This window comes from Tyto alba, unplaced genomic scaffold, assembly GCF_018691265.1.
Source record: "Tyto alba isolate M040663 unplaced genomic scaffold, T.alba_DEE_v4.0 Super-Scaffold_22, whole genome shotgun sequence".
Taxonomy (NCBI): Eukaryota; Metazoa; Chordata; class Aves; order Strigiformes; family Tytonidae; genus Tyto; species Tyto alba.
The window spans coordinates 2,227,340-2,251,778 of NW_024881296.1; the positions used below are offsets into that span (position 1 = coordinate 2,227,340).

Below are 24,439 nucleotides of genomic sequence, written 5' to 3' on the forward strand. Positions count from 1 at the left end.
TGAGCAGCAGCAGAGAAAAACATTCAGGTTACCTGGAATAAGTCACTGAGAGTGTTTTTGTAACACTGAACTCGAGAGAGATGAGCAGTACAGCAGGATTTGCGAAGCCCCAGTGGCACAGCAATGCTCATTTCCCTCACTCTGAAACTGCAGGAAAAAAAAACCTGGAATGTATGAATGTCAGCAAACCCTGGAGAAAAAGCAAACGAGCATTTACTTGTTGTTTAAGTAAAAAGAAAAAAAACCAAACCAAAACAAAACACTTTTCATGCTAAGGTCAGAGAGTTTTTTCCCCCCTCAAGACATAGGACATATTTTATACTACACCAGAAACATCATTTAAGGAAAATCCTGTCTTCCTGCAGATGAAGTGTCACAAAGTGAAAAATGGCAAATTCCTGCAGATTTATCCACCAATAAACACAGACACACCCATTCCTTCACAGCTCGCAAATCTCATCAACGAATGTTGACCAACCTCCAGTTACTCTAGATAAGTTGCATACAGGTTAAGTCAGACACAGGTAGGTTAAACAGAGTGCAAGAGGGAGGCAGATCCACTAATGAAGCAGAGTGAACAGGTATAAATTCACTTCCCGTTCCCTTTGAACTATCTGAATGGGAACAGCCCTAAATATTACAAGTATTACATTTCACTATTCAATAAAGTTGTGCTGAATAGAATTATCACCTTGAAATTACAGGGTAAAACTCCCTATACAAAAACAGATTAAAGACAAATTAGACTGTGGGCCAGGTCACTATGATTGTTAATTAGTGATAATGGAAATACAATTAGCATAATGAGTTCCAATTACTGTATATGGAGAAATATGAGCATACTGCTTTCATAAATCTTGGTTCCTGGAAAAATAAAATGCATCTGGTTTAACAAAGCATGCCCTTCTCCTTTGCAAAAAGCTTCCTGGTAAATATCTTTTTATGAAGCTAAACCTTTCTTTTGATGGGTTGAGATTTGGAAAAAAAAAAAAAAAAGAAAGCGACAGAATGGATTTACCCTGTCTGATAGCTGAAGAGTTTTGTATTAGCTTGGCTTCTGCTTTAGGCTTCCTAGAAAATCTTACCATCTGTTTCTTCAATCCTGGGTTAAACAACAAAAGACAAAATCATAGACCATTACATCAAATGCACTTATTGTCTTTGAAATATCTAGAGTTTCCCCCTCTTTTCTTTTTCTCCTTCTGATAAGCTGTAAAATTGGAAAGCCAATTATATTCAGATATTTACACTATTTGGAATGGCTTTTCAAAACCTCATGCAAAAACAAGTTGATGAAAGACAACGGCTTTCCAAATAGCAACAGCAGCATGTCCAATGGTTACTTCACGAGGAATTCTTTTATTTATTTCCATAGCAGTTTGACACCTTTGCTAGAGTAGGCGCAATCAGGCTGGATTTAGCATATCACTCATTGGTAAATCAAAAAAGTGGGGATTAAAATTATGAATTTACAAATGCTGTGGATTGGAGTGCTAATGGAAATAAAGTCTTAGCAAAGCCCTACAAGACCTGCAAGCTTGACTCCATGCCTCTATTCAAACAAGCTGGTGTTAACTATACTGTTAGATAGCCAATTATGAAGCTACTCACTGTTTCCATGTGTTACAGTGGATTCCGGGGTAATACGGAAAAGGATTCAAGAACAAGAGAAATTCCAGGCACACGTAAGGACTAGATGTTAGCGACATTAGGTCCCTTCCCTTTGAACAGATCCTCCAGCATTCTTATTGGAGGGGAAGCAGGCAAAAAGCTGTGTAAGACCCAAAAGTCACAGACAGGTAAAGCGGAGGGGACATGAGTTGCCCAGCTGGTCACTCTGAACCTCTAAGATATTGGGGAGCATTCATTAAGGAAAACTATAAAAACAATAATGAGAATGGAGAGTAGAAGGAAGACAGGGACTGCTTAATTACAGGTCTTCCTTACATCTGCTAAACTGCAGACAGCAGACTGCTTACATTTTCATTACGTCAACAACATGATAATTACCTCTAGGTGTAAATGAACTGTCTTCTCTCACAATCACCATGATACTTTGCAGCTATATGGAAGAACCAACTCAAAACACATCCATATTGACAGTCTCATGTGAAACCACCCCAGTATCACGTAACTTCAGCACAGTCTCAATCCCTTAAAGGTTAATGAAACATGTATTTTGCCACAGCACACAAGGATGAAGACAACGTAGGTAAGGATCTGCCCTGGTAATTTACTGAGACTGTCGCAGCTCTGCAGAGCATGAAGACTTGTCCTGGTGATGGGACTGCTACCTGATGAGAACTTATTTGCTTCACAGATTGAGTATTCTCTGTACAGATAGTTCTAAGTAAGATCCAACTTCTCTGATTTTAGCCCTCTAAAAAAAAACCCCAAACACTTCAGAATGCCATGCAGCCTGGTCCTGAACTTTGCAAGGATACTTGATGGCTCATACGAATGTTGTCACCATAGCATTTCTGTGCTTTCAGGTTGCTATTTTAAAGACTTAGGAAAGTACACAGAGCAAGCGAGTTAAAAGAACAGCTGACAGCTAAGAGAAGTGGCCTGTGGAAGAAATAATGAGTGAACACGTCACTAAAGATTGTATCTTGACACATATGCACAAGTCTGAATTCAGTGTATACAGGCAATCATGATTCTCACATTACCTCACTTTGCCACCTCAGCAAAGGCCTTTAAGGGTTGTTGCACGCTTGGCTATATTCATCTGTGAAATGAAGATATCTCAAACAAGATCACTCCGATAGGCACAGTATCTAAGCACAATAAGAGGCATTCCCAGTGATAACAAAACTTACAAGATAAGTGAATGAGTCAGACCAAGGGAGAAAACGAGAAGGAGACTGAGGTGCCAAGACAAAATAATACCTTCCCTCTGAGCACACACAGGTGCCAGTACATTATCTGACCACAAACCTTGCCCACTGACACGCAACACAATTAAGGCAATAAAAACGCTTTATTGGGAGGATGCAAACACAATCTTGCTGATTAGAGAAGACACTGGTTTGCACCTTTTCCTGATAGTGATAACCCTTTGGTGGAAGGGAAAGGTTCAGAGGGACAACTGACCCCGTGCCAGTCAGAGCTGTCAGGCAGACACCAGCAGAGCCCACTCACGCCCGTGTTAAATCTAATGCATCTCCACGTTATTTTGAATTTATGGCATCATCCCTCAGAGCACAGGCAAGTATTTCCACAAATGAATGATCTCAATCAGAAAAGCAGTCCTGTGGCAAGGGATACATATGGCCATCACTCCCAAGAACAGCTGTCAAGCACTAGCCCTGCCCACTTCCCACTGTGTAACGTCCATGGTTGCTCAGTCAAGCGAATGACTATAAGCCCACACACGTCCAATCTGAACTGAAAGTTATTAGCAAAAACTTGTTTTCCTTAAGACTTTTCAGTCTAACAGGGAGAAATAATACACCTGGGTGGCAAGTGAATCTAAACGGCTTTTGTTACAGTCTAAAATCTCTCCGCATGGAAATAAAAAAGCTCACTGGAAAGATGAGGGCTAGACCCCCACCCTCTCTTTCCAAAGCATGCTGTTCAATTTAGCATGTGCTTCACTGAATAAATAACAATCCCAGCCATGATGCTCTCCCTCCAATATGCTTAAGTACTGATAGATTGCATTGCTCTGTACTAAGTCTGTCTGGAACTTGTGACATTCGCCCAGTGATTTGGTAAATGAACTTGGAATATTTGACCCGTGCAGCTGAGATTACACCTTATTTAGACTGAATGGACAAGATCCTTTGTAGTACCCAAAAAACCTGACAGATACGGCTAACCTTTTCAGCCAGCTCCTCTGGGTGTTTAGCTATGAGGAAAGCGACACTCCATGATGATTACTGAATCTCAAATCTCTTCTGCATATACACATATAACTACATACTCTGCAGGAATCTGTGATACAGGCAAGTTGGCCACTGAAGGACCTTCTCCCAGACTGCTTTCTGATTTATGTAGACCTGCCACAGAGTGAATGATACAAGTAAAATAAATCTGTTTAGGACTTAAAAGACATGAAACTTGACAGACATTCAAAGTAAGTCATATACAGCTATTTCATGTTTTATCTCTTCCTGTGCTGTATCTCAAAAATGAGATTAGCTAATGTGGTCAGGGGGCAGTGGGAGGGATAAGTGGGTGCAGGGTTTGGACACAGTCTCCTACCCCTCACCTCCGATCCTCTGCTCCAGCAATACATTTTTCACTATGCTTTGATCTTGGCTGACATTTTTAACTTAGTAACATTCTCCAAGACAATCTCAGTGCAAGAAATACCTCTTAGCAATTGTCCTGTTTTGGGTTTTTGAGATACATTTCTGTATCTCAACAGGGCAATCGTGATGTTATTTCTCAAGCTTAAATGGAAGTCAAGACATTGATGACTTGCCCCATCTTACCAACTACCTGAATGCAGAGAATTTGCTGGAAAAATATTTAAAATACACTTACTAAACATTTGAGAGATCTCCTACACTGATAGGGGGTGCCCAGTCAGTATCAGTGAGATGGCAGCAGAAAAATTCTGGATCAAGTCTTCAGGACTTTCACAGTTCTCCAGTAACCCTATTTTTTTTTCCTCTCTCCCACAGATACACATGTATCATCCTCCCAAATCTATCATGCAAAAAAAAATCAGAAACAACCCTTGTTCTATGACTCAAGAGTATTAAAAGACAGCTTTTGCTTTCTTCTGTTGAGAAGTTTGTGGTGCCTAGTCTTTCCTAGTAAATAATATAGTTAAGGGCTCTGAATTAGTAATCTCTCTTGCACGCTTAATTGTTCTACAGGAAAGTTAACATCTCCTTGATTTCTGAGTGGCAGTACTGAACCCTCCCAGGCTATGCTACGCACAAGGGCTGGTGGAGGTGAAGAGGCAGCTAGAAGAGCAGTGTGGCAGCAGGCTACAAGCAGTACAATTTGCAGCTAGTGAGTGTCAAGGTTTCTATCACATCATTAAACTTGGGTATAGCGATCATCAGCGATATCTTCCATTTGTAATAATCCATCTGGGCTATAAATGGTCCATAATGTGGTTGAATTAGCACCACTAAACTTCCTGAGTTTAGTATGTTATACCTCAACATTAATGCTGACTTCTGACTTGGTGAAGATTTTGTATTCAACAGATTTTGGTACCAGCAATGATTAAAGTGCTATAGATACTGGTTACCATTCCCAGTAAGTTGCTTCATATCACAGCTTAAGACCAAGTGGACTTACACATCCTGTAGCTATGTGGGAGATGATGTTAAGGGCAAAGGTATTCTCATATTTTACTAGTTTAACTTATTTTGTCCCTGTTTCTCATGAATTAGAAATCCACTGAGTGGAAGAATATCTTCCAAAATGAAATATGGAGCATGATTTGTTCAAATTCCTATTCTTTCAAATGCTAATTCATGTGAAAACATCAAAAACTCTTCACATGGATTTGTTCGGCTTTTTTTTTTTTTTTCTTTTTGAGACCAGTATAATGCTATACTGCTGCAGCATCTATGTGTATATTTCTGTGTACACTTGACACACCTGACTATGAAGTTCAATTATGAATTACATGTCAACAAAAAGGACGGTGGAGGAGATATTTTTGAAAGTTAGTGGCCTTCAATGTAGTCCCACAAAACTGCCCACAGGTATTACACGGATGCTGGCATATACAAATTCGCAAATGCAAAGTAATCTCTTCTGAAGCCTTGACTACAAAATAAAGCTTCCCTTTCTCCTATCTCCCTTCTCTTTTTCCAAGCTTTTTTCTCCCTCTTCTTTCCTCAGAAGGGAACAGAAACAGAAGGAAAAATCAGCTGCAGCAGCAAGAGTAACATCGTATCTCCTTCTTACCCAGAGCAAGCTCCCCTTGGGATGAGGCCAGCACTGCTTTCCATAGAGAAATGTAATTCTCTAAGTGTCAAAATCTTACTCCGTAATTCCTAGGTTTGGCTGCATCCTGTTTTGGGTTTGGTATTTGTTTGTTTTTGTTTGTTTGTTTGTTGTTTTTTTTTTTTTTTGTTTGTTTGTTTGTTTTTTTGTTTGTTTGTTTGTTTGTTTGTTTTGTTGTTGTTGTTTTGGGTTTTTTTGTTGTTTGGTTGTTTGGTTGGTTTCTTTTGTTTTTATAATAGAGCATATTTTTTACTTCACAAATATTGTTGATGTCTGTGGAAGAGGCTCTTTATGTTTTGTTTTTCTGATGCTGTGGATGTACATCAAACATCATAGTGAAAGAAGCCATCCATGAGGTACACTCCACCGTAGATAGATTATGTAAATATTTTTAATGATCTACCAAGCAAATAACAAATTTAAGAGAAATATAATTATCTTTAAACTCTGTGCATTGTAAATGTTTGCTTTTAATCCTTTATGTAACCTTATTAAAAATTTCAAGATGGATATATTCTCCCACTGAATCTGACAAACATCTGGTTTACAATAGAGTCATGTGATGAAATTCCATCCAGAATCACATTTGCTCTTCAGCATGTTTTCTCCCAATATCATTCATAACACAGAACTTCTGTGTTTTGTCTGGGATATAAGACAGTACAATGGTATGTTTTTTATTAGGAATAATGCAGTCCTCTTCCTTATAGAATTTAAATCTGCTACCTATGGGTAGGTATAGTCAAATATATTGATAGTCTCCCTTGTGGGTCCTGCTGACACTTGGGTTTAATTGTAGTGAACTTTGAATTCCTATCTTAAGGTCAGTTATTAACTATTGATGGATTTTCCTTTTCTCCATTTAATGCTAAAGTATTCATACTAACCAAGATAGATGGGAACGCTGAAGAAATTTTTCAAAGTCATCACCGTGCAAGATACCCTTACACTCTTCCTATGTGACAAACGGAGAGCCCTTTTCTAAAAGTGGCGATCACTCATGTTCAGCTTAAAAAGGAAAACACAACACAATAGTGCGCTGCTGACCCCTCGCCATTTTTTTTCCTCTTGGTACTATCTTCCTAGAAACAAAAGGTCCTACATGCTGCTGTTAGGAGAAAAGAAAATAAAATTTCCTCAGGCACAACCTTGGATACCAACCTTGAAACCAAATGGGGTCAGAATGCAAAGGAGCAACCAACGGCACCACGCACCACCCAGCAGGGCTGACAAACAACTCTGCTCCTTTGGGCTTCCCAGAAGGAAAAAGAGTGCCCCTTAGAGATTTATAAACACATACATAATAAATGGGAGGCTGAAGTTTAAACTGTTATGAAGCATTCTCTACTCCGCTTCCGAAGTCCTCTGTGATTTAAAGAGCTGACATTTACTGTGTGCAGGCCTATTATTCAGAATGACTGTTTGTGTATAGACAATATTTTAAAATGGCTTGCTGTAGATGAAAAATTCTTATTAAGTCAGAAAAACAGTTTAAGTAGGTAACACTCTCCCAGTTTAGACTGCTATAAGTCTCGCTGACCCGAGGCAGGGAAGGCGCAGGGGCAGGCGAGCCGCGTTAGCGAGTGGGGGGATCGTGGGTCCAGCCCTGGGGGTGCTCGGCCAACGCACAAATGGCACCAGCCAAGGCCGCGGTCACCTCCCTGTCTCCCATTAAGCAATGAACACAAAGAGGTTCAGTGCCACTGTTACGCATCTAAACCTGCCTCTTCCACATAAGCTTTGACAAGTGCTGGCGCTATGAAATGTTTGCCTCCTCCTGAAGCCAGCAGTACAACTCACACTGATATCGTCTGTGGTCCTTAAAAGCATTCGAGTAACCAACGCTTGGCAGCAGCCAGCCAAGCAAAGCCCTGGGACTCACCAGCCAGCCTGGACATACCTTTTCTCTCACCACGTTAGTAGGCTGTCCGTGCCCAGCTTTCTCCAACCTGTTGCCTTGTCACAGTCCTGGTGGCAATCAAGCAGGACATATTTCTGAGGTGTCCTCCCTGCACTGAGCCTACTGCTGCAAGGGCCAGAAATCTTCCAGGAACCACTGGACATTCTTCCAGCAAAACAAATGGCTAAACAGAACTATAGGATACACACAGAGTTTTGATTTTACATTGTAATAATTACAAAATACTCCTAGCAGACTTGATACCTTGCCTCTGTACAATGTACCAGTGGATCTCAAAGTACCTTTCAAAGCACATTCACACAGTTGTGCTTTTCGTCAGTGTCGTGGCTTGAGCTTGGTCAGCAGCCAACCACCACGCAGCCACACTCTCTCCCTTCTCTTCCGGCAATAAGAAGGGACAGAGAGCCAGGCTTGGGGTTCGAGATAGGACTGGGATGGGGAAAAAAATCCCCCTTTATGGTCACAAGCAAAAGGCAGACTCATTAGGGGAAGAGAAAAGAACATATATTTATTACAGACACTAACAACATGTAACAGAGTAGGACAGTGAGAAGCATTGCCACATCTTGAGAACACCTTCCCCCCACCCCTCCCTTCTTCCCGGGCTCAGCTCTGCTCCCGATATCTCTACCTCCTCCCCCAGTGGCGCAGGGGCAGGGAATGGGGGGTGCAGGCAGTGCTGCCACTTCTGCCATCTTTGGTGGGGGGAGCTTCTGGAACTTGTTCCTCCTGCTCCAGCGTGGTTCCCCTCTCACAGCAGACAATCCTCCACAAACTTTCTCCGACATGAGTCCCTCCCACGGGTCACAGCGTTCCCCACACTGCTCCATCATGGGTCACTAACTTCCTTCAACTGGATTCTCTCCCACGGCTGCAGCCCTTCCCGAGCTGCTCCAGCGTGGGACTCCCCCACATGCTGCAATCCTCCCAGCACTGAATTACAGCAGCAGGGCTGCCTTTTCCCATGAGACCCTGGCCTTCTTCGGGCACAGAACCTTGATCAACTGAGCAGGAACAACAGGCCACAAATCAATGTCTGCTCCACCGTAGATCTTCATGGGTGGCAGGGGGGGGCCGCCCTGCCGTCTCCCCACAGGATACAGGGGGGTCTCTGCTCCGGCACACCTCCCCCCTCCTTTCTTCCTCCGTTCCTCCCCTGACCTTGGTGTTCATGCAGCTGCAGCAACTCCTCCTCACAAGTCCGACTGCCCGTCACCACGTCCCTTCTTAAATACGTTATCGCAGAGGCACAGCTGATGGGCTTGGTTTTCCAAACAGAAGTGGAGCTGACTTGGAGCTGGGGGAGCTTCGAGAAGCTCCTCACAGGGGGCCGTCCCTATAGCCCCCTCCCCTGCTACCAAAAAACTGTACCACTCACTCAACCCAGGACAGTCAGTCAGCTCACCACTTGCATACCATCCAGACCTGAAAGTAGAGTCTTTTATTTTGTATGTACATTTTTCAGATATTTTTTACAACAGAGAAATTCACACATAACTGAGGAACAACAAAAACAGTGATACCTGACCATACCACTACTGACAAGACTGGCTACATCTCTTCAGCATGTAAATCATTCTATTCAGAAGACCCCATTGCACATTATTTTACTGTCATTGCATTTGACAATAACGCCCAGTTCAGAGAGTATTTAAAATGTAATATACAGATCTGGTTAAATACAGCTGGACTTAGATTTTTCAGGGTGGTGTATACTGATCTGGTAGAGAAAATCATCCTTCTTGAAGTTTGTGTACTAAAATATACACTTTGATCTTGACATCTTCTGTGAGACCTAAGTGTAGATTTTAATAGGGGGGTTACAAAGAGCAGACTTTGACCCTGAACTTAATATTCAGGCTTCTATGACAAGATTTTTAGAGGCAAGAAGTACTGCCATTGTCCACTGACATCAACTGAAAGACAAAGCTATCACACTTCTGAAAGATCAGCACACGAGGATACAAAATGGATGCAGTGAACATGAACCCAATTTTGGACATACAAGAACCCGATTTTGAACCAGCACTTGGCTGCAAGAGTGATTCAGCATACTAAGCTACCTGCATGCTTTACAAGGAACAGCTCCACCACCTATATTGCGTGGCCATCAGTCCCCTCCCTTGCATGTTTTGGCCCAACCTATCCACCATTCCTTTGTCCAACTTTCTGGCAAGGAATAGGTATTTTCATAGATCAAGGACCATTCTCAATAGGCAGCCTCCATGCAAGCATCTTAATTTTGAAGGCAAAAGTGCATAACGATTTGCAAGTGAGCAGCTCTGTGCCCAAGAGCCTCGATGCCATGTTTAATTTCCTAATAAACAGATATACATATATATATATATATATATATATACTGCTGAAGAGGTTGGTACGCCCTGGATACAACAGGAAGACCTATGGAAAAAGCAAAATTATAATAAATGGGTTTCTGGCAACCAGATTAATCCTCTCTTTTCTTGGATTTCTTGTACTGCAGAACAAAAGTCCAAATAAAAACCCCAAGCTACCATTTTATAAGCAACCACAGAAAAATTCTTAACAATTAGAACAGGAAAAAAAATACAGCCAAACAGCAACTCCTAATAGCCAAACTGTGACTCCTAATATATTCTTCTGTGAATGGGCTGAAATGACTAATCAGCAGCAGCTGATCAAGAAGTAATTGAATCTTAGCTAAGGCCTGTGAAAAATCAGCAAAGACAAAAAGTAAAGAAAAGCAGACAAATGTTACAAGCTTTATCCTTCTATCCAAGAATTTCAAATTAGAAATGGAAAAATATTTGCTTTCTCCCCTTTATTAATCACACGCTTTGATATGCACTATTTCTAAATACTATCTATGAAATATTAGTACTTCAAAACAGATTTAGTAGGTTTTAGCAGTTTCTACTGAATAGATAATTTATGAGAACTTTTAGTTTCTTTAATTAAAAGTGTGGAATATAATACTAATTGTGCATCAAGAAACAGTGTATTACCCAAGCGTTGGCAGTCATTCCTATAAAACACATAGCTCTTAATCATCTGGTTCAGGCATTTTTCCTATTTGCAAAGTCTGCATCTTACTTTTTTTTTTTTTTTTTTTTTTTTTTTTTTTTTTTTTTACCCCAGTTAAGACAGTTTTATTTAAAGCATAATCCTGCACATGTAATTTGGACTTTCTTACTGATCTCTTTGAAGGCGATTTTTTTGGAAAAGGAAGAAGAATGCACATAATGCACAGTCCTTCAAGCAAAGATCCTCTGTAAAAACAGAAAAGTCAGTTTTCATTAAAAAACAGATGATGAAGGATAGGAATCAAGCAAGAATCTCTTTGCCTTTGCATCTGCCATGTATGAGGTGCAAGCTGCTGCACAAAGAGCCATTTTGTGATGGGTGGCTATTCCTTAAATTCAGGCCATCGTGTTTACTATACGTGGCTAAATTTCATAGCAGACTGTTTGCAACCTTTCTCCTGTCCCAGCTGTGGTTAATTCCAGTACGTGGGCCTGCAGCAAGCAACAAGGCCAAGTGACTCCCTGAAGTCTTGGTGAGACTCATCTTGGTGCAGAGAGAGAGTTTTCTGAGAGCATTTTATATTTGGTTTGTTCACTATTCAAATTTTCATCTTCCCACAAAAGAATCTGAGGTATGACAGGGAAACCTTCCTTCTATGCTAAATATTAACACACACCCTCCCCCTCAACCTAATATTCTCTTAGCTCTTTTTGTAGGATCGAGAGAGCACAAAAAAGTCCAACGAAGCCAATGGAAATAATGCTTGTCAGTCCAGGGAAAACAGGATCAGGCCTCAGCTTTTTGCAGCGGTGAAGTGAACAGCAAAGCTCCTAATGACTTCATTGGGACTTGGAGTTAGCCCTGGCAGGAAACACAGCCATAAAATCATAAATTCAGTAAGATGAAATTCCAAGTGAGTATATTTGGTCAAAGGAGGTGAGGATTGGAAATGTGCAGAGAGAAAAAAGTCCAAACCCAACTGTCTACAGCTGTTAAAAAATGAGCCAGTGTCATGTTGGTAACCCTTTAAAATAATGGTCTAATCATTATTAATTCCTTCGATATTTAATGTAATAACATTAATCATGATGAACTCATTTGGTATTAATGTGAATGTCAGACGTACCTCTCCACATATATGCACATCATTTTGGGATTAGCTCTTTGCTATATAATTCTTTCTGTATCCATCAGAAAGTGCTGAGGATAGTTGTTTTGTGACTTTGACACAGCTGATCACAAGCCTTACTTATATACAACCATGCTTTGTGTTTCCACACATGTTTGAGAACACCTCTAAATGCCTGGCCTTACGGGGTAAGCAATTACAGCACCCAGAGGTGGGAGGCAGAGTGTGGAAGAGAAGCCATCGGTATAGGTTGCACGAAACCCCAGGAGGTTTTTGCTCTTCGCTGCCATTCTCTACATGCTACAGATGCTGATGACTGTTCTGAGCCAAACCTGCTGATGATGTCAGCCCACATCATAATATTGAAGCTGACTGACAGTACCTGAGGATCTGGACAACTAACAAGTTTTCTTGGTCAAGAGCAACCACTGTCACTGCGGCTTGGTAGCTCATAATAATCAGATAAAGGAAGTCTGAAGATACCATCCAGATGATGCTCCCAGAGAAGGTATTTTCTAGGCTGCCTACTGGCAGTGACAAAGATCTACAGAAACCACTAGCCTCACGCTTACTTTTCTGGCAGACATACAGTAAGATAATGATATCAAATAAGAGGGTGGGGAAGAGGTGGCTATCCTATGGAAGCTAATGGAGTCAAAAAAGGACGCACACAAAATCCACGTAATCAAGGAAATGTCATCAAACCTTCTTTATTTCTAATTAACATGTATTTTCCATTGTATTGAAATTTCTAGTGTTTTATGCCAGCATAATTCATACAAATGCCTCATTACACCTCTCCCATCCACTCCCAATAAATATGTCCATTTGCTGTCTTTTGATTGTTTCTGAATAGCTTGGCATGTTGTTAGTTAAAATTCATTCTTTTAAAGCACAATAACCATTTAGCTTCTATCCTCTGAACTTTATTCATTCATTATTAACACTGAAAGCCAAAGTGCATGAGAGAAGTTCAGTCCTATCGGCATTTTGGATGAAAGTAATGTCTCGGTATATTAGCGGTACACAGCACTATCATACATAAAATGCTGCCCAGTGCTTCAACAAAGCAGCCGTATCCCAGTGCCTAATAGGATCACTTACTTCAAATGTGACACCACCTTCTTTGAAATATTTGTTTACATTTCATAAACATATGAAGGTTCTCAAACTCAAACAAAACCTCCAGCCTCCAGCCCAAGCTCTGATTCTAAAGAGCTTTCTGTTCAATAAATCAGAGCCTGAATCCAGGATTTTTTTTCCTCTGGCTTGCCTTTTTTTTTTTTTTTTTTTTTTTTTTGGATAAAAATAAATGTCATCTGGTTTTGACTGCAGATAATGAATCATATTAGGAATTTTAAAAGCACTATTCTCTTTTTTGAGACCTAATTTCAGACCTATTAACACTTTAATATGAAACAGAAGCCCATCATTTCATTAGAAAAAGAATAAGGCCCCTCTTGTACCATATGTTGTTTCTTCCTTTATAAAAAATCCTTTTGAAATCCTAGATTGGGCAGCATCAGAGCAGAATGTAGATCTGGCACAAAGACAACGTATAGGTGAGCAGACCTCACATCAGGGAGATTAACTATTTCAAGTGAAATTACAGGTTTCTGGCAAACCTTCCTTCACATTCCTTATGATAATAAATGAACAAACTTAAAAAAAATGAACGATTGCAACACAAAAAAAAATCCTGGTGGGGGCGACCCAAAACATGTGAAATGTTAGCATGCCATCACCACAAACTTGTTTATGATTGCACCAAGGACAAACAGCTGCTTCTTACAAGTGCTTTTTGGCACATTAGATATTTATTAAATAAGGGAAAGAAAATTATAGCTCTCCCTTTTCAATATTTACATTTAAAAAATGAGAATGCCTTTAAAACACACAGAACATGAATGCAAGAGCTGGTGTGATAGCAGAGAACCTTATTGCACATAATTAACAGACACATAATGTCTGGTTACTAGTAATTTCCTTCTAGCTGAGTAAGGAAATAATTTAATCATGTTGATCAAATGAATCCCATGAGCCCAGCATAACATTATGCTTTTTTTTTTCCCCTCTCTAAATCTGCATTAACTGATAAGAGTCTACTTGGTGAAATCATGGAACCCAACCTTGTTTAGGTATCCTTAATAATACCTAAAATATGGGCATGATTTTAGTAATTGGTTTAATCAAGCATCTCTGTAAATTCTTTTCTAATTCCTGATGCTGCCTGCAAAGAAAACACACAGGGAGAAGGAAGAAAGAAATAAATTAGTGTGTTATTTATTCGGAATAGGAGCAAAATATTTTTTAAAACTGCACATTCCATGTCATTCTGTTAAAATGAGGAAGGTATTTCTATATAGACATGTAAAAAGAAATAAATAAGCACCTCACATACTTGAGTGTTAAGCAACAAACTGTAAATTATTATTATTCTCCTCCTCTCACCCCCAAAATATCTCCAGGTGCAACTCAGAAAAATGCAGGTAGAATTTTCTTGGGTTTTTTTCCTCTGAACTATCATTCTGTTTGATAATACATCATTTGCCTTGTCATTCCAGGGTTTCATAGTAAAACCTTTTGTGGGATTCTGCTATTGTTCTCTTTGAACTATTTAGAAAAAGCACTGAACTACCTTCTGTGCTATCTCAGGTAGTTTCCTGTAATGAGGTGCTATAATTTAACACTTACCATAATACATTTTATCCATCTATTGTTTGCTAAATAATTCCTGCAATAACACTTTTATTCTTTCCATAATTCTTTAGGGTAATGCTGGAGGAATAATATTTTTACTGCAGTGATTGATGTTGGATTCTCCAGCATGAATAGACCCCATGAACACAGGTTATTGATAAGCATAAAAAAAAGCCGTATGAAAAGAATATCAGGGATCAAAGGGTTAATACCATTTTATGAGGTTGTAAAAATCTACCTCAAGAATCTTGTGTTAGCAATATTCTTTGTGTAAGATGTATGTTATTAAAACAAGTAGCAGCATCTGAATTAAAGTGACAGTATGATGGATGACTAGTGAAGTGGAATCAGAGTCGTTTGCAGCATTTTGGGCTAGATGTGGGAATTCTGCCTCAGAGGTAGGGCGCTTGGCAGACGCATTGATTCCAGGCTGACGCATGTTCATAAATATGCCCCTAGAGAGGTGTGGCCTAGCAGAATTTACAAAATTATGTTCATGAATTATTTAACATTTATTTATGGATGCTATATTTAAACAGCATTTGCAAAGGCGAATGGACCATAGCATACATAGTGATCTTTAGATAATGCAAGTTCTGCACAAGACAGAGACAGTTTGCATACTTCACGAGGAGGCTAAGTCTAGCAGAACTAGGTAAGTGATATGTCAGTGCTGGGGCTTTACACACCACAGTCTCCTGCACCCCAGAGAGACCGACAATTCCAGGAAATACCTGACAAGTTGGCAGTTATGACCTCTGCAAAAGAGATCTCCTCAGACAGAGAGACCACAGCGCTGGTGAAGACTCCTCCTTTAATAAACAGACTCCAAACTTGCTTCTGCAACCACCATGCCCGAAAGCCTGCTCACGGAATAGTCAGCAAACAAGCTGCTGGCGACTGCTGTATGGCCCCGCTGATCCTGGTATCAGACCGCTTGATATTATTACTGCAACACCAGAGGCAAAAACTTCAGCACTTGTAAGCCCAAAATGCAAAAGTCTGGCTGCACAGGAAAATCCCAGTCTCTTTCGTCATGCACATATGTAACTCACAACCCTTTATTATGTGATCAAGTTCTCTCTCAATTAATACCACAGGTTTCTCTCTGCTGGATACACACAAACTGCTGAACACACTGGGAAAGCACAAGATGAATCCATACTCCACACAGTGAAACAAAGCTATAGCAAAAATTAAAGATGAAATGTCATGATATAAAACAGAATCTCACAGCAAAGCAGTATGTCTCACTCTGGAAGGGATTACCCTTGAAAGAAAGGAAATCTTTCATTCAGTGCTGCACTGCCAGTTTACCATTTACTCTCTATTTACACTCTTCATTTCTTGATCTTCAAAAGACTTCATTTTACATTTAATTTTCACCGTAGAGGATATGAACAACACTGTCATGTGAAAAACCTGTTTTCTTTTTTCTTTCTTTCTAATCCTAAATGTTTGGTTTACAATGCTAGACTCCTGCAGAGAGCAAGGAGAGGTACCCATGGTGTCTCTGCAAGAGCTGTGAACTGGAGGTGCACCTCCTGCTCCAGAGAGTTATCTCTTAGGTGATGGTACGTATCAAAGAGGAGTGTACAAAGCAAACGTCCTCTTCCCTTACATCCTTTTTTTCTCTCCTTGCTGCTCCAGCAAGTAAGTAGCCTCATGTGCTTTCATACCCTGCCCACACAGACCAGCAAGCTCAGGGCAGATGGAAGGGAAAGCTCATTATTGCCACAACCACTCGCACTGGTCCGGCTGCGTGGCTGGCTCCACTGGCTAGCTCCATGCAGCTGCAGGCACTTTAGCATTCCTCTAAGAGGGCTGGCAATGGGACAATTTCTTTGGAAAACTTTCTTCGCTGGCATTTTCCTGAAATAAACTCCCTAGGATTAGAGTTTTTCACGACTTAATTTAGGAACTTAAGGCCTTAGGAAGTTCATCCTGTCCATGGGAAGCTCTGAAGAGGGATCATCTTTATCCAGGCATTCAATAGAGGTTTTTGAAGCCTGCAATTCCTCAACAGTCCAGACTGTCACGATATGCGCCCCATTATCTAACAATCTTATTTGCTGCAGTCTAATCCCACTACTTTTTCTTCTATGTCAAGGGAACACAGAGGAAAAAATTATTTCCTTTCTCTGTGCAGCCTCCCTTTATATATTTGATGCCAGTGATCATGCCCCCTCAGACTTTTTTACTCTGAACAACCCTAACACATTCTGCCTGTCCTCAAAGGCCAGCTTTGGCAAAACTCCAAGCAATCTCCTTGCTCCCTTTGCAACCTACCCCACCGGGGCACATTTTTTCTCTTTATCGCACCCCAAAGCGGGCACACCACTGCAGTCTCACCAAATGCTTCACAGAGGAGATGAATGCCCTTCATCATCACAATCTGCATGCCATCTTCCCTGCCCTTTATGTGTTATTTTTTTTCTCCCATAGCAGGTTTGTGTTCAGCTACCAATCTGCTAGAGTCCTCTCAGATTCTTTCTTTTAAAACTGGTGTTTTGTGGCTTGTGCTTGTCAGAGTATTCATTTCCACCTACATTCACAGGTCAGCATTTAGTCTCACTGAACGAACCCTATCTTCTTCAAGCCGTTTCTCCTATTCATCAAGGCAATTTTGAATTCTGATTCCATCCAACAACCTGCCTGCAGACCCTCCCAGCTTGGTGTCACTTGCAAATTTACTAAGTTCAAATCCCCTTCATTATCCAAATCATTAATGCGAATGTGGAAAGGATCCTAGACAGAACTTTTCAGTACATCCTTCCAGGCTGACAATGAATCACTGGTAGTTATCCTGAGTGGCTATTTTTCTAACTTGCTTTGCACCCACATGAAAGTGGTTTCCCTTAAACTAGATTGCTTATGGAAATAGTTCACAATAATGTTTTTCAAATCTCTCTTAAATTTCAGGATAAAGGTTGACCAAAAATTGGATTTGCTGAGCTAATGGGCATTCAGCACATCTCTTCCTGGAAGAAATGGGATAGTAAGAGAAAACAAAAACTAAGAAAATCAGCATCATATTCAGCACAATTATACCTTCTAGCTTTTGTTTCACATCCAGTCTAGATGAAATCCACATGCTTCAGATCTGTGGTTTTGAGTTAAGGCAGATATAGGCTGCCCTTTGAAACTATGAAACTTTGGGTTTCCCTCTAGAAAGAGATCCCCTTCATTCTTCTCATCATCACTAGCATCACCTTTTGCTCAGCCCAGTAGAAGCAAAGAAAAGAAACACAACTCATGGCCAGCGTTCAGGCCTCTCTCTCAAACACCGAGTCCCCTCCAAAGGCACAGTTGCAATGCCACCATCACATGCTACCTCCACAGACGTGGGTCGCAAAGGAACAGCAACAAAACCACCATCAGAAAGCTGCCCCACGTCCCCTGCCTGCCTGTAAGCGATTCCTTTCAGTGGGAGAGCACGGCCTCCCCTCTTTCGACTCCGAACAGGAAGAATGGCTTGACTAACTGTCCATCTAAAACCTTTGAAAACATGATACAAAATAGGGAAACATTTCTCCCCTTAAAGGAACATTTCAGACAACACCGTTTTCTCTGCTGCGTAAGAAACATGTGTTTCTATTGAGGATTACACCACAGTTTTCTCCAATTACCTTAGTTTGGGAATTGACTTATCAAATGCAAACAACTTTCCCACCAGAGACCTTGGAAACTGTACAAATTTTCACTCTGTTCCTTTAAGGTTTTATTTTAATACTGTGTAACTTCTCAGCTGCCAAAGGTGGTAGTAAAAACAAAACAAAGCAAATTGCATTTAACTTTCCTGTGTCAACACCAAGGACTCATCAGCCATACTCTTGCTACTTGTACTAATTGCACAGTATCAAATGACACTTTTGGCAGCAAGCATGAACTTAAAATTTGAGTTTGGGTTTAAGGTTTTCAAATTTTGGTTAAAGTGTATTAACTTATGATTTCATTATTTTAAGCAAGACGAATTGCCGGCTCTGTTCTCTACATCGATTTCTTTAATTAAGTATAATATTCTCCAGTTCTTTGCTGATCCTGTTCTAACAAGCAGCTCCAAATCTCAACTTTCCCAAAGTTTAGGGATGTCTCAATGTGGCCAACCCAAGCTTGGAACACTATCCAGAAGTTATTAGAGGCAATCTATTTTGATTTTCCAGCATATTTTTCCTCTGCTGCATCCCCTTTTCATCTGGAAGCAACTCCTGTCTCTTTTCTAATTGATGAGGTGAACTGGTATGAGTGAGCTTATGATTTCTGCTCTTTTGCTTGAGTGGCAGAGAATTAAATGGAAAAATTGTCTTAAAAGTTTAAATGAAGGATTTGGTTTCCGCAATAGTGAAATTACTAGCGCTCAGTAGATTTCTCTTAAATGCTGCATGCCAAAGAAATAAAACATGAATGACTGAGGTAGTAGACTTTTTGTTATCAGATAAATCATCACTTACTCAGGTTCTCTAACTTTCCTTCCTTTGCAGGGTTTGCATTTTTTTCTTTCCATTTTAGTTTACTGACAACAAGAAATATATCTGAGCTGGAATACCCAAGCCTGACTTGAAAGCAGCATTTCAAATATTTCTCTCCCTCTCTAAAACCTCAGACTTTCTGCAATGGTTGGAGTACTTCCTTCAGTTTCCAAGTACTTAACCCATCAAGTGTGGTCTCTTTTATAGACTAGAAACACTTCTCAAGGAATTCAGAGAAATTATCTTACTTTTTAAACACTGCATGCTTTAGAAGTAAATATTAAAACTTGAAACTTTGATTTTTAATTATTTTTACAAGTTGTTGGTATGTTCCTGTTCAATTAATGTTTGTTCTTTTGAAAGAAGGTGGATGATTTCCAGTAAAATAAACTCAGCAGGATTAGAGCAGGAATCTGCTCAGTTTAATTACTGCATGAAAAAAAAAAAAAATCCTCTTACATGTTGATGATGGGTGGATTTGTGACAATTTAAACTGTAAAGTACTAGGATCTCAAGAATACCAAAATATTAATAATTAATACAGGCTCTGACATCTCAATCCAAAAGGTATTGAAGTGCTTTGTAAACTATCAGACAAATCTCTATTTCCTTCTAATCTCCCTTGCTCCTTTGCAGACAGCAGAGTCAGCTCATTTTACACATCCCCAGTGCAGCTTTGGCCTTACATAACTTTTGCACTTTCCTGATGTAAGTGTGGGCTTTTGAAAGTAAAGACACTGAGCCAAATTGCTTCTTTTATTGGAAGCCCAGGGAAAATGCAATGTGTCTTGCAAAGCAAACTGGGTTTCACCTTTAGGACACCGCGATTCAATGCTCAAACTCAGCATTGACATTGCAAGAATTTCTGCTGAGGACACTGAAGGCTGTAGGCACACGCATGCACTGAAATGTTCTCAGTCCTTTTTCACAGAAAATTTGTAGTAAAATGTTTGGTGCCAGCTTCATTTGTATCACAGAGGGGCTCAATAAACACAAAAGAAATTGGGTCACAAAGAAACTGGGTTGCGAAGATAACTGCATTTGAGGCTCTGAAGCCTCTGGGGAGAAACAGGAGAGAGGGAAAAGCCATTCTTCTCTGTAATTTCACTTTTTTTTTTTTTTTTCCCCACCCCAGAAAGACTAGGCTGCTACATGTTGCAGCTACGGGCTATTGGGAGCTACAATCTAAAGCTCATTATAAGTGACACAGGAGCACTACAGGTAATAGAAACATCCCGGTTGAATTCCAGGGATTTTGAACCAGGTGCTACAAAAGAAAACCCAGCCCCAGTGCACTCAGCGGCACAACACCTTTCAACGTCACAGAAACCACGAACTCACCCAATATGTGTTATTTTTTCACTTTTCCATCTCTCTGCCTGCCTCGTTTATCACTTTATTTATTCTATTGGATTTATTGTCCTCTGACCCTTTGCTGTACTTGAAGTCACAGTTTCTCCTAAACAGAATCCAAACTCAATAATAGTCAAGACTGAGGTGAAGTTTTGAACTCACAAGGGTTGAATAGGTTCAAAATTAAACAGGAACAAGAAAACAGTTCAGTTCAAGTTATTATCTTCCTACATTCACCACTTCTGATTTTATTCTCTAGGCAATTACACGTGCAGATTTAACCATGTGCAAAAACATTTACCAGGATGGGATTGGTGCCATAATCTGTAAACATATATGTAATTGCCATTGACATCAAGTTTGCACTGAAAGGTCTTTCAACAAGTTTGATGAAAAAAAACCTCACCAAACTTCAGTATTTGGGCCTTTGGCAACAAACCCAGGCTGCTACTGTAGAGCCACAAAATACTTCCTGTAGTAAAACAAATACAGCTCCAGCAGAGAGAGGTGAATGTGACACTGTGGCATGTTTTTGGATTTCATCACTGTTCATGAACATTTCAGATATCATTAAAAAAAAAAAAAAAAATTACGTTTATAGTCTTCTCACTACAGAGAAAAGAAGGCAAACAGAGCGCCAACATTTTCTGAAAGCATTCCATTTTGAAGCTGGGCTCTTGGCTTGTAGGAGCTGGCTGACTCCTCTCCCAGAAGTTTGGTCTGAGACAGGAGAGGTCACTGGTGCTGGAGCAACAAAAGGACCAGCATGGGGACTAAGAAAAGCACCACTAAGGGGCAGAAAGGAGAATTTATAACTTCTCACAGGCTGCTGACTGCATACAGTCACTCAGAGTGGCTGCCAGGGCAGAGTAAAATGCGGGTTTTATTCCATCTGCTATGTCCTGACCATCCCAGCACTGCGGACACTGTGCGATGTATTTGGGGACAGAAAAATCACTCTTAATCATGTGTTATGGAAGACTACCTGCTTTGGCTTTCTCCGTCTCTCTCACCAAGAGCAGCAGCGTTATGCTGCTCCTGCATGCCCAGAGGGAGGAAAACCCTCTGTGTCCTGGCTCCTTCCAGCCCCTGCCCACAGCCCAGGGGCACCAGCACAGTGCAGGCAGGCTGCGCAAGGGGCACAGGAGCCTCACAACATCCCGGTGAAGAAACAGCAGGCAGAGCAATTTCTCACAATGTGACAGCATTCCCAAAATACTTCCCCCCCTGCCCCCCCAAATCCCAACAGACGAATCCTATTGGCAGTGCTGGCAATAGGAGTTTCCAGAGGATGTGCACAAAGGAAAGAGGCAAGTGGTGCTAGTAGGGAAGGAGGGCTTGCAAAACCCCCGTGTAAAGAATTAGGCCTCTGTTGGTGGATTACTCCACCCGAGAGCAATCCAGGGCTGAGTCATCCCCATGCAAGCTTAACAGTGCTGACAGCAAGCTGGAGAAGAAGGTGGGTTGTGGAGACAGAGCAAGGAGAATCCACAGAGAAAAGAGCAGAAGTTCAGTGTTTGCAAAGTTTTTCTCCGCTCCAAGAACAGAGACATTGGCCAAATACCCTGCTGCCTGGGATGAGTCCTAGCTTCTGATGAACAACTGCTGAGGATTTTAGGTGCCCCGTTGGTTATTAATGCTGACTCAACTGCAGCCAAAATTAATATCACTCCCTCTGCTTGAATCTACTAACTTGTGCTGCACATGGAAGTCAAGCTTTATGAATTGCCTGAGAAAGGCAGGACTTTCCTCCTTCGCGATAAAACAGTCTCCATCCTTGAAAATCTTGTAACACTTTGCATTAGGGATATCAGAAATACCCTTCTATTATCCACTAACACCTCGGATCTTTGTCAATCTTGATTTACCATTTCTTTCATGCCTCTGACATTTACAGTGATGCTCAGTGATGAATTTGGCCCAACTTCTCTGGAAGCTTCATAATGAACATCAATTTTTAAGCTCCCCTTGTTGGCTGACAGTGACAATAACATCACTCCAGCTTTTTTCTCTGACTTCATCAGTTAAAATGTACAGTATGAGTGTCCTTCTCTTGCTTAAAAACATAAAAAGGAATTTCAGTCATCCTGCCAGTTTAAAGAAATGACACACAGGCATTATCAGTAAGGCTGTTAGGATGAATGCAGCAAAGGCAAAAGAACAGGATGGATGTACAGGCAAACAGGGGCACTGAAACTGTACATCTGAAGCCTCTCGTGTCCTTACCCAAAGCACAAACTTTGCTGTCATCTATAAATCAAGCAGTTTATGAGGCTGCAATATTTACACTCTAATTAAAAAATCATAAAGCCAGACCCCTTCAGTTTGTAAAAAGAACTCAGGTTCTGCTACTGAAACGTGGCGTTAATCAGTAACTCCTAATGATCTGCTCTACAGCCTTAGAGGTTACATGCTTATTCAGCTACACATAACAAACAATATAATGAGAGAAAGTGGGAGAAGTGAAGGGAATACATTACAGCAAACGCAGGGCTCTGCTACCACCAGGATCTATTTCTGACCCCTCCAAACCTCACGTCACGTTTTGTTTTCTCATTTCCAAAAGACAACAGATTTATAACAAAAAAATTGGTAACATGTTACATACAGAATGATCCCAAGATGTTTTCTCTGTGTGTAACCCCTGCAGAAGCCAAATATAGCCCTGAAGAAACACCTGCTTTTACCTTTATATGGTCAGAACTCCGGTCTCCTCCACATTAACGAAAAATGAACCTTAAGAGTCACTGCTTCCATGTGAGTTTCTCTGAATTCATTAGGGAAACAGCTGATTTCTGAATCTGCCATTTTCTGCTTATGCAGTCAAAAAAGAGCTCTCTAGCAAAGGCTGGAGAAATCCAAGCACTGTGCAATGCTGGAAATAAAAATTACGAAAGAGTATGTCAGTTGTAATTAATGCTCCTAATTCTACACTTAAAATAGCATTTATCGTTTAAAGAAATGAAAGAAATCATGAAAGAAATCAGACAGGGCTGGGCACTCCCCCCTTCATGCTAAACCAGCCCCTCTCCCTGCCACAGACAACGCTGCACGCTGAGTCCCACGAAGCTTCGCCCTTTTCCAGAACCAACAGCCAGCAGCTACCAGCTGGGACAGGCAGGCCCCGAAGACAGGCTCTTCAGTGGCACTTTCACAATGTGGCCAGTCTACACCAAGACATCACCCAAAGTTCTTATCTCGCATCCACTAGTTTCGTAGCTCTCACTAGCTTGGGGTGAAAAAGACATAAGGCAGACATTTTACTCCCTGGTACGGGCTGGGGGGAAGAAAAAAAAAAATAAAAAAAAAAATGCAATGTCTGCAATCTGTCGGTCGCACCAAGATTTTAATTCTCTTCTTTCCTTCTTTTCCTTTTTTTTTTTCCCCCCCTTTAAGTTGACCATGGGTAGAAAAATGAAGGTGAAAAATTACAGACTTAATTTTTTAAACCCCTCCTTCTTATTCTTCTCCTCAAGTCTTTTGACTGTCTAAAAAGAATCAAGGAATAGTTGTTTTAGGTGAATATGAGTTGGCTTATTTCTGTCACCAGTTACATGATGCTATCCAGAATGTATCATTAAAAAGACTCAACTAAATTACAGTTTTGACTCAGGTATTCCCAGCTCATATATTTTTGTCAGTATTTCAGACCGATAAGAATTAATGGGAGTCACAAGTGCATATTTATGTGACCACAGACACTTAAAAACAGTAATGATTTATCCTGGTTAATAGTGCAAATTAACAAAAAGGCATGCAAAAAACAGAACCATTTTAGATATATTTTTTTTTTCTTTTCTTTTCAAGCAGCTTCTGCAGAGAGGGTATGGTACTGTAGCAAGAAATGTAACAGCATATAGAAGGCAGGCCTAATTCCAACAGACTCAGTCTTTAAAACTGATTAAGAAAAGTCTTTTGTCAAGAACCTCAGAGCTACAGGGG

At 40.6% G+C, this 24,439-nt stretch overlaps 1 long non-coding RNA gene across 5 annotated transcripts in view; it reads right to left on the reverse strand.

The window, feature by feature from the left end:
* LOC116961693 overlaps window positions 1–24,439 on the reverse strand; it is a 283,521-nt gene that overhangs the window by 49,590 nt on the left and 209,492 nt on the right. The window lies entirely within an intron of this gene.